At 35.7% G+C, this 10,886-nt stretch overlaps 1 long non-coding RNA gene across 5 annotated transcripts; it reads right to left on the bottom strand.

Annotated features, from left to right (window-relative positions):
* Nucleotides 1–271: 271 nt before the first annotated feature.
* LOC121988995 lies at nt 272–3,174 on the bottom strand. Of its 5 annotated transcripts, none has more exons than XR_006114149.1 (7): nt 2,719–3,174; nt 1,862–2,120; nt 1,697–1,774; nt 1,507–1,599; nt 1,342–1,390; nt 886–1,027; nt 272–592 (listed from the first exon to the last, which is right to left on the bottom strand). It is a non-coding gene; the product is annotated as an uncharacterized LOC121988995 (long non-coding RNA). The 5 variants fall into 5 exon arrangements; XR_006114146.1 differs by lacking the exon at nt 886–1,027 and adding an exon at nt 2,553–2,653 and having other exon boundaries at nt 2,719–3,173; XR_006114147.1 differs by lacking the exon at nt 886–1,027 and adding an exon at nt 2,553–2,649 and having other exon boundaries at nt 2,719–3,173.
* Nucleotides 3,175–10,886: the final 7,712 nt, after the last annotated feature.

The following is a 10,886-nucleotide window of genomic DNA, read 5'->3' as shown; positions in this document are numbered from 1 at the left end:
AATCTCTAACAAACTAGCAATTACATAATAACAATTCAACTTACAATCCAAACAAATTAGTATAATATGTATCAATCACACAATACTATAAATTTAGATAACCATGCGACCATGCTTCCTATTGTATCATCGAGAAACTGCATTTCATCATTTGATCGAATTAGATCCACCTTTTCCACCAAAACCTTATCAACCCAAACTTTCCAACATGATCCAACAAGAATAATGTGATGCACTTTTGTATTTGGATATGTAGATGCAATTTGGGGGATACATCACAAATTTTAACTAGTTATAAAGAATAAATCAGAATTCAATCTGAATAAAAAGCTGAAGAATTGTAGGATATTTAAATGAGAAAGAAATATTCCCACATATTTTATATCTTTATATAACTTACAGATTAAAAAAATTTAAGCTCTCCAAGCTCATTTCTTTAACTCCTCTAAACAAGTGGATGGAACTGGAAGCACAAGGTTTACTCATTGTCTAGGCCTGGAACATACTCCAAAGTGACTTCGAAAATTACAGGACTGCTGGGAGCTACTCTTGGTCTTCCTGGTGCTGAATTTAGGCCCTTGGGGAATGCTAACTGCAAAGAACATCATGACAATTAAGTAACCAACTATGAATTGTGTGGCTGAGTTGTTTTATTAATTTTTTTTTTGTTGCTTGAAACCAGTGCTATCACAGGTAGTCTTATAGGTGAACAAAGACACGTCTGCTAAATTCTCAACTGATGAAGAATAAGGAGGAAATTAGCAAAGATATTTTGATTATCGGAGGTGGCAGCCATAGATAGTTTGGTTATAGAAGGGTGGGGTATGCAGTCCTGAGGACCTAATCTAGCACTAAAATTAAGTCAACTTTAATTATGAATAGAACCTGATCTGCAATGGTTGCAATTGTTTACCAGATGTTTCTCCTCTTTGCCAACTAACATATTAGCTCCCTAAGCATTTGTCTTGCGAACAAGGAGCCATGAAAATAAGGTCTGGCCTAATTTCATCATCTCTTTATTGAGTTACTGATCCAAAACAAGTAGAAATAAAGAATTATAACTCTATTTCAAAGACAACAACTAAAGGTCCAAGTGTTGAAATGTAAAAGACCAAATATGAATATTAGAAAAAGCTTAAAAGAAATTCCATCATAGTATGAGAAAAATCTTCAATTCTCACAAATTTGTGAGAACATTCTTTTCTATTACGAAGAATCATTGCCATAACAGAATTGAGCAAGTAATCAAATACCAAATTAAAGTGCCCACTTTTTCTAGGGTACACATACAAAAGTACGGAGCTACTAAATAAAATACTTAAAGCTCAAAAGGAAAGCCACCTGAAAACCAATGGGTGGGCTCGGACCTTCACCAATTTTGAGAAAATGCCTACCAAACAATAATAAAATCATCAAGCCAATAGAAATTACAAACTCAAGTTTCAATGCTAAACTAATTATCATACTCCAAATGCATAATGAATATAACAGTTTGGTGCAACTTACCCCATAATGGTATCTAGTATGCATAACTAGTCGGGGCAGGACAATACGTGCAACTGCACAACCAAACTTCTCATCCATAACTTGCATAGTGACCTTTAAGGATAGTTACAGACACACAAAAAAAGTAACTAGAAGCTATGTATAAAGTAACAAGAGGAATAAGTTATAATGACAAACTGCAAATTGATACCTGACTACGCCTTCATCTCTTTCACTCATCATGGAAATGTGCAAAGGCATGAGGGTCAAAATCTAAAGCATGCATCACCTTTGAAGAAAATGGCCTTCAGTTGCCACCAAGCATAATGAAAGAAAGCAGAAATAAAAGTAGTAGAATTATAGAGCATTTACTAACCTCGTGTATTAATGTGGCTAAAAGCAATGTTTCAACCTCGGCTGTTAAATGACGAGCGACATTTACATGACCTACAAATCATTGAAGGATAAATTCCAGAGACCAACATAGCTTAGATTGACATGCCCCATGGTCAATTTGTCAAGGTTCTTGAAGCTTCCTTCACTATTGCTATCCGTGGAAGATGGTGCAGGTTCAGTTGCAACCACTAGAAGAACGGGCAGCAGAACAATTCCAGAGAGAACCAGCATCACTAAGACTACATGAATAAATGAATAAATTACTTGAGATGATTGTATGACTGATGGCAGCATTTCTTAGAGAGTCATTCAACAAATCTAGTGAGAAATCTTTAATTTTCTGCTTCACTAATTCTTGTTGAAAGTAACAACGAAATATCTTCGAGACAATTTATCAAACAGTTCATAGTTAACATCTATATATAATTGAAACTTTGACAGACTTATTTAACATACTTAGCATGAATGGCATGACTACTATTTAATGACCAGAAAAGGATTCATGGATCTAACAATTCGACTAAAAAATAACAAAGAGATTTCATGAAGAAAAGAGGAAATCCTATTACATACACAACCTAAAACTACATGATTGTCTGTGTTGACAGGATAGAGTCAAACAGATTTTTGGATGATGAAGAATCTAAAATAACTGATCCATAATTTCTCACCCATAATCTCCTACACAAGCAAAGATTGGATCAGAAAACTTCCTTGCTTCAATTGGATCACAAACAATCTTTGAAGAAATTTTATATAACAAGAGGTCTGCCTATATAAAAAAACATTAGCATCAACATCAAGAAATTTTGCTTGAGAATAGAAGATAAGAGTTACCTTAAGTTCTTCTGTCATGCAATCTACACCCATTATCTGCTATGGAAAAGGGGCATGCACCTTTGGAGATGTGGCAGTACTAAAAATCAAGATCACCATTGTAGGAGGCATGGAGAGAAGGCCCTCGGATTGCATGGAGTGGACAGAGTTTCACTTGGCGTCGAAAAGTTCTTGCCGAGGAGGTCGACCACAAGGTTCCACGCATAGGGTGGGTGCTGGTCGCTGAGGTAGCAGGATCACACCCAGCGGAAGAAGGTGACGGCAACACCCGACTAGGCCAGAGAGGGCTTCGATGGAGAGAGGACGGGTGAAGATGTTAGCGGAGAGGAGTTTAGGGCTGCGGCGGGGAGGTTCCGACGACAGGAGTTAGCGTGAGGAAGTGGTAGCGAATTTAGGTTTTGTGGGCAGTTTTGGGCGTGAGGATATGTTTCGGGTGTGAGGATATGTTTCACGGGCAGATGAGGGTGCACGGAAAAATATTCACGGGAGGTTTGTTTTGCGTGAAAATTTTTGGTTAAATATTTAGAAAATTTTGAAGATTATTAACGGTGCATATTGCATACTAATATTTTATAATATTTATTCGCAGCATATAGCAGCACACATAATTAGGCGCGCCGTAAAAACTATTATTAACGGCGTGCTTTAACTGCACGCCGTTGATGGTACGCCGCGAAAAGTCATTTTTGTTGTAGTGATTGTGCACACGCGTTGCGTGTGTAATATAATAATATATAAATTATTTAGGTTTTAAAAAATCCAAATTATTTGGATTTTTAGTGTCACCCTTAAGAATTAATTATTTGGGTAAGATCGTCAGACCCATGCAATAGTGCAATAATATAAGGGTGACGCTAGAGAATCCCAGCAATAAACTACTGTAACGGACTTCCCTATGCAAAAAATTATTTTAATTTAATATTACACTTATCTTAGTAAAAGAAACTAAGAAAAGTATATTTTTTAACATCGTCGGCCTAAAATATTTATAGGAGTTTTTTTGATCATAGTGTTGTCAATTCTAAAATGTGGGACTAAAGAAAACTATAATTTTTTATATAAAACACTCAAGAAAATTAATGATAAGAAAATTTCATAATAATACGTCGTAGCTGAATTATTTTTAGTGTGAATAGAAAAATGAATAGTAACGTAAATTCATTTTAGGCTTCACCAAAGTTAGTTAGTAAAGGGGGGAGATTTTTAATAAAATAGTAAGATATAACCTGATTTAGTTGATTATATTAAAATTATTACTAGATAACATATAGTATTTATTGAATGAAATTTAGTTAAAGATATAAATATAATTTTTTTTATCGATGAATATTTATATTTAATTTAAGGGTAGGACGCAATTTAGTTGAACAAAATAACATATTGACTGGTTTGTTTTTATAGTCATATGGTTGAGTTGAATGTTACGAGGTAAATATTATTATAATGGCAAGAGGTCGAATTGTAATAAAATCAAATAAAATACTCTCTCCTACAGTATGTAACTATAATTTTCTAGTTTACATCCTTACACATAGCTTTAGGACCGATCATACGAGGCATTCCAATGCTTTATATTTGCATATAAATGCCGTTGGCGTTACTAAAAATTTCTAGTCAGGCAATTCACTATCTTGGTGGCATGAAGAGCGGCTGCCACGCTACTCTCTTTTTAATATAGGATACCGATTGGTTTACAATATAATTAATTAATCATTTTATTTTCTTAATTTAATATTGTTAAATTATTGTCAATCAAAATTGTAATTCAATCAGTGTTTGATATCAAGAAGGGAGTATATGACAGCAGTTCTTCATGCCATAGAGGTAGCGAATTTCTTAGTAGAAATTTTCAATAACACAATCAGCCTTTATCCTTAACAACGTTAGAAAAAAGAATTGAGAAACGTGATTTGAAAAAAAATAACATGGAAGTTTTAGGAGAGATGAGAAATAAATATATCCGACTGAACTATAATTGTACAATCAAAATCGAATTACCCCTGAGCGGTGCGACGACATTTGGATATCCTAATTCCGATGATTAATGGAACTCATCTAGGGTGTAATTGATTGAGGATTATTTTTGATAACCTTGATTATCCATCTAAGGTTATTAACAAAAACTTTGTTTGATTTAGATAATCGATGATTTTCGAGTAATGTTTCATGTCCAACACGTCAACAAAAGGAGCATGCAACAAGGAATCGGAAAACCTCTGAAAATTGAGGTTTTTCTTGATTTCGGGATTATCGAATTTGTTTTACCAAAAATATCCTCGGATAAGAGAAAAATATGACAAAAAGGGAAAATATAAAGTAAAAAATGGAAAATATAAAAAAAATAAAATAAAAAAATAAAAAAATAAAAAAACATAAAAAAATTAAAAAATAAAAAAAGGGTAAATTTTTTTTTAAAAAATATAAAAAAACATTAAAAATAGAAAAAAAAAAACATTCAAAAATTTTAAAAATTATAAAAAATAGAAAAAACGTAAACAAGTTTTAAAACGTAAAAAATAATAAAAAATGTTAAAAAACATTAAAAAATTTATAAAAAATAGAAAAAAAACCTATTTTTTTTTTTAAAACCTAAAAAATAAAAAACTTAAAAAAATAAAAAAATGAAAAATTTTAAAACAAAAAAATATAAAAATAAAGAAAAACCTGAAAATATAGTAAAATATAATAGAGTTTAAATAATAATAATAATAATAATAATAATAATAATAATATTATTATTATTATTATTATTATTATTATTATTATGTACGGTTGGTTTTGTAACTAACGGTAATATAATAAAATATTAAACTAAATTATTTATTAAAACCTTCAAATAAATATGTTTTTATTGCATTACCTACATTGAACCAAACAACATTTGGTTATATTTCATTCCTCATAATTTTGGTTATGTGATTACTTGATAATCATATAACCAAGGTTATACATGATAACTTGAATCAAATACACCCCTAAAATCATCGCTTAACAACAAAGACGGGGTATTTGCTAGCCAGCCAAGCCAAATCAAATATATATAGAAAACTTCAAGATGAAAAATCATTAGAACAAGTTTAATTTTAAAGTTGTCTTATGGAGACAGTAGTTCAGTTTTTTGGAAAATGAAATGAGCAAGCAATTTGCAGCAGGGATTTCCTGGTCCGCAAATTACGGACCAGGGAATGGTCCACTGATCTGGACCTTTGATTTGAATGGACCCCATCTTTAAATAAGTAGGGTTTATTCAAATCAAAGGTCTATATGTAGTGGACCATCCCCTGGTCCGCAATTTGCGGATCAGGAGATCTGCTCCCAGTAATTTGGTTCATTGGTGTGCTAATTCTTTTATATTAACAAGGAGATTTTTTTTTTGTTACTCGAGTCAAATTTGATTATAGGAAAAAAATGAAAACCATTTTTGGAGATCTAACAGATACTTCTTGAAGGTAGGCAATAAATAAATAAATATACAAGAGCTAGACTTAAGGTCACTACTATAGCTAATAATTATTTGGAGTTGCTTTATAAATCATATCCTCTGTTAAGCCAAGAAAATAAATTGAAATTTATGTTAATAGATTTAGATAAATTTATACCGGATTGAAGGTGGGATTCCCCCCCTTGTGCAACTATTGGAATATATTGACGAGAGCTGCTGCAGGTGCCTTGAGTACTTTGTCATTTAAGAATGAAAGTCACAAAAATCAAGTAATTTGTTAAGAAATTCATATTTTTTATTTTCGAAGTTGAAACATTTCCTCTGTTTATTTAAACCTTTGTTTCCCTAAATCATTGTTGTAGATTGTGGAATGTAAAGCTCTTCCCACATTGATTCTCATGCTTTACTCAGTTGATCCTTCCGTCCATTATGGGGTGGTAAGTTAACGCAAAGAACATATATGACTTAATAACTCGAACATGTTCGCAAAGATTTGAATTCATTTCATGGAGTGTATGTTTGGATTACTTATTAGTGTTCATATGACATGTAAGGTTCCTTGAGATATGGGCCATTCTGATACCTCATGTGTCTAGATGGACGTAGATGCTTTCTTATGTTGCCTCTTTTGGCTGTTGTGTCAATCTGCAGCTGAGTAGAAGATGATGTCTGTTAACAAAGAGTAGGAGTTGCAGGGGAGCAAACTATATGGTTTTTTCCCCTCTCTTGGCCCATGGTAGTCTATAGAGGGATGTGGATAATGCAAATTATAGTTTTTTTTTAGAAGTTTAGATTTAAAAATGATTATTATGGTAGACATGTTTATTTTGTAAAATAAACAAATAAGTTAGTTTTGTGATTTGGTAATTATCTAATTTAATGTATAGAATATTTATCCAAGTTCGATCAAGTTCTTTAGGCTGCGTTTGTAATCTACCTTGTAATGTAATCCAGATTACATTACAAAGTCGATTATTTTGTTTGGTTTGATTTAAAACTTATAATGTAATGTAATCTGAATTACAAAAGGTAGTGAAGATTTGTAATCTGGATTACAAAGCAAATGCTATGTAATCCGATTACATTACGAGGTTATTGTTTCACCAAAGTTTAAATGTCGAATATATCCCTAGTCTGTTGTCGACCGCCGCCCCGCCACCGGTCGCGACCTTCGTCGCCGGCCGCTGTCGGTCGCCGGTCGCCGGTCGCCGGTCGTCGCCGATTGCCGCCGGTCGTCGCCGATTGTCGCTGGTCGCCGGCCGCCGGCCGCCGGCCGCCGTCGGTCGCCGGTCGCCGACCGCCGTCGGTCGCCGGTCGCCGACCGCCCGCAATCCGCCACCGTTGCCTGCTGGTCGTCGCCCGCCTGCCGTCGCCCATCGCCGCCGATTGGCGAAGACGGTGGCCTGCTGCGGCGACCGACGGTGGCGGCGGTAGCTGGTTGCCGATGGCTGCCGCAAACTCCGACAGAGGTGTGGCGACCGCCGATAGAGATCACAGGATATTTTTGTCATTTTATAATAATATGAATTACATTCCTTATAAAAAATAATGGATATCAAACAAAAGAATGTAATCACCTTTGTAATCAAAGATTACATACATTACATTACCAAACGTAGTAATGTAATCAAGATTACATTACATTACATTACAAGCTAGATTACATTACACCCAACCAAATATAACCTTAGGGTATGAACTATATATCTTTACTAAAACATTTTTAGTTTATTTTCAATTTTGTTTGAGTTGGAGTCTTAGATCCTCATTCCTCCACATAATCATATTCTTCATAATAAAATTTAATTGCTGAGAGCTTGATTTTGGTGTTCTATTAGTTGGTATTACATATCCGAGCAAAATTTTGATTCAGGATCAGCACATTACTTTGATTTCATTGCCAAGCAATCCCCTTCTTGCTTGTTGCAATTTGTGCAAGCTGTCTCATCCATCGTTGGCCCTATGGCCAACAATAGGAAGCTTCCTTCCTTCTCCACAAGGTACTGCCATTTTAGCACTTTCATCGTTTGCCTCAGCTGGTGCCAATGGCGGCTGTCCTTGCTAGGTGAGAAGGCTTCAGATTCATTTTGTAGCATCCGCAATATGCATCGTCACCTCCTACACCTTCCACCTCTTCCCTAGAGGAGGTTCTTGTTGCCTCCTAAACTCGTGTCCAAGAGTTCCCTTCTATGTGTCTGACTTAGACTGGCGATCATCTCTCACTAACTGCAAGGATTTCTGTGTCTTTTAATCCATGGTCTCAATGCTTCTTGTGAACAGTGAATTCTAGGTTGTGATATAGCAAAAGATTAGTTCGGATCCTCTGTCCCGAACTGTCTTTGTCCCCATGTTCCACTGCCGATCGGACGGTCCAGATTACATCTCAAGGCATCATGACATCTTTAAGATGTGTGCAATATTCTTGTGATATGCAATGCATCCTTGAGATGCAATCTGGACCGTCCGATCGGCAGTGGGACATGGGGACAGAGATAGTTCGGGACAGAGGATCCGAACTGGCAAAAGATAACCAGGGTTGCCTACTGAGACACACAGTTCAGTTTCAGCTTAGGCATATTGAGTGGCTTGTGTGCGCTTAAATGTCTGCTTTCCATCTGGTGATTCAGTCGATGCAGAAGAGCTATCCTGGTTACATGACTAATCTGAAATTCAGTTACAATGATACATTTTTCAAATTATGATGTAAGTGAGATTATAATCACAAAAGCAACTTTAATTTTGGTCGTGGAGGAGGAGGATGTATGGTCCGACAGATATCTCATAGTATGTATCATGCACTACATATAATAAAATAATCAAACTTCACACATTATACACAGAAAGTACATAGTATAATGCTGGATCTTTGCTGTTTACCCCGTTTGTTTTGAGTTCAAAGAAAAATAAAATAAGACATTCGAATGATAACTACTAATGTATGAGATAGATTTTAAATGCATAGTTTATGTTACTACTGATGCATAACTACCTTTACGGTTTACCCTCTTCTATTATCTGCTTACAAAATAAAAAGGCTTGAGTGGTAATAACTCACCATGAGAGAATCAAGAGTTCTGCAGTAGTAAAGTAGATCAAATTTTAACCTTGTACTAATTCTTGAGCATTTTATAAAGTATACAATCGAGGTTCTATAACACAAGGTTTTACACTTATTTCCCTTATAACTTATTCAAATGCTCAAGAATTAGTACAATTGACACAAGCTTTTCTTATTTTGTAACCTAATTAATAATAACCCAATAATAGAAGAGGGTAAACAGTAGAGGTAGCTATGCATCAGTAACACTAACTATGTGTTGAGTTTTGAGTTTAATTCAAAGTATTTTTCTTGGTTTTAGTTGTAATGTATATGTGTATGCATTTAGTCCCATATTGCTAAGTCAAGAAGGTTGGAAGAACTTATATATGGATCCCTTCCATCTTTGCTTAGCAAAGTTAAGGGGACCTACATGCATGCGGCGGCATGCGCAGGTCAAGCCCAAATCAAGTAGTTTTGGGGGGTTCGAGCCAGAAATCCATAAACCGGGCGCAACGCTTGCGCGTAGGGGGGGGGGGGGTGCAAATCCCCAGCTCGTGGGCCTCACGCTTGCAGGCGGCCTGGTTGAGAGTTTGTCCTGAGGCTTGGTACAGTCTGCACGCCGACTCTTCAACCGGATATACATTTTCTCGACCTCTCTTTTATTTACCTGTTTACTACATACTTGCTGTTTTGGAACAATTTTACTACTGTTACTGCTCTCTTTATACAACACTATGCATTCAAAATCTATCTCATACGGGTAAATAATAAAGATCCGGTATTATATTACGTATTTTCTCGATGTATGAAATATAATTATTCTATTGTATGTAGTAAATTATACTACGATGTAGCTGCCGGATCATGAATCATCCTCCTCCACGACCACGAATGGGAGTTATCTAGGATGCAATATTATACTCCTTGCTATTTTTTTTTTAAATCAATCTAAAACTAAAATGGAAAAGAAATTGTACTATTCTCAATTTCTCACCTAGGTAGCGGCAATGATGAGATTTAAGGAAGCGACATAGATGGTAGAGGCAGAGATGGCGACAAAGATGGAGGTGGGCGAGATGGCGGAGGATGCATAGAGATAGTGGATGATTCTGTTGGGACCTTGACGTCCGCTAGAGGGGGTGAATAACTCATCATCCAAATCGTTGCTTCATACACTTGTTAGTACGCAACGGAAATACAAAATAAAACAAACAAGAAAAAGCTAGACCCTAGAAGACAAGAAACACAAATAAATCTAACACGTTTATGTAACGTGGTTCGGATATCATTAACTCCTACTCCATGGCTGTGTCCGTAAGATGGACGATCCCGATTCGTCGGTGGATGATTCCTCGGAAAACCTCCGGCTAGCTCAATCTCCTTGTGGGTGGAGAAACCTGACCACAACCTTACTCAAGTACACTTGAACACACAAGAGGGCTTTGGTAGATTTCTAATAGGGGTTAACCACCTCTATTTCGTCAACCTTGGCCAAGCACCGCTCTATTAAATAGAGCTCGAGAAGAAAACACCAAGCTATTTTCCCTCCACCAGTCGACTGGTACAACCATTAGTTGGCTGGTCCTAAGTGAAATTAGACCGTTGCAAGCCAACGGTCAGCTACCAGTCGACTGATGAAAACACCAGTCGACTGCTACAGTAACACTACAATACTGCTACAGTAAC

Source organism: Zingiber officinale, chromosome 6B (genome assembly GCF_018446385.1).
Source record: "Zingiber officinale cultivar Zhangliang chromosome 6B, Zo_v1.1, whole genome shotgun sequence".
In the NCBI taxonomy this organism is placed as follows: Eukaryota; Viridiplantae; Streptophyta; class Magnoliopsida; order Zingiberales; family Zingiberaceae; genus Zingiber; species Zingiber officinale.
Note: the sequence above shows the minus strand (reverse complement) of the source record. Positions and strands in the feature narration are given on the sequence as shown.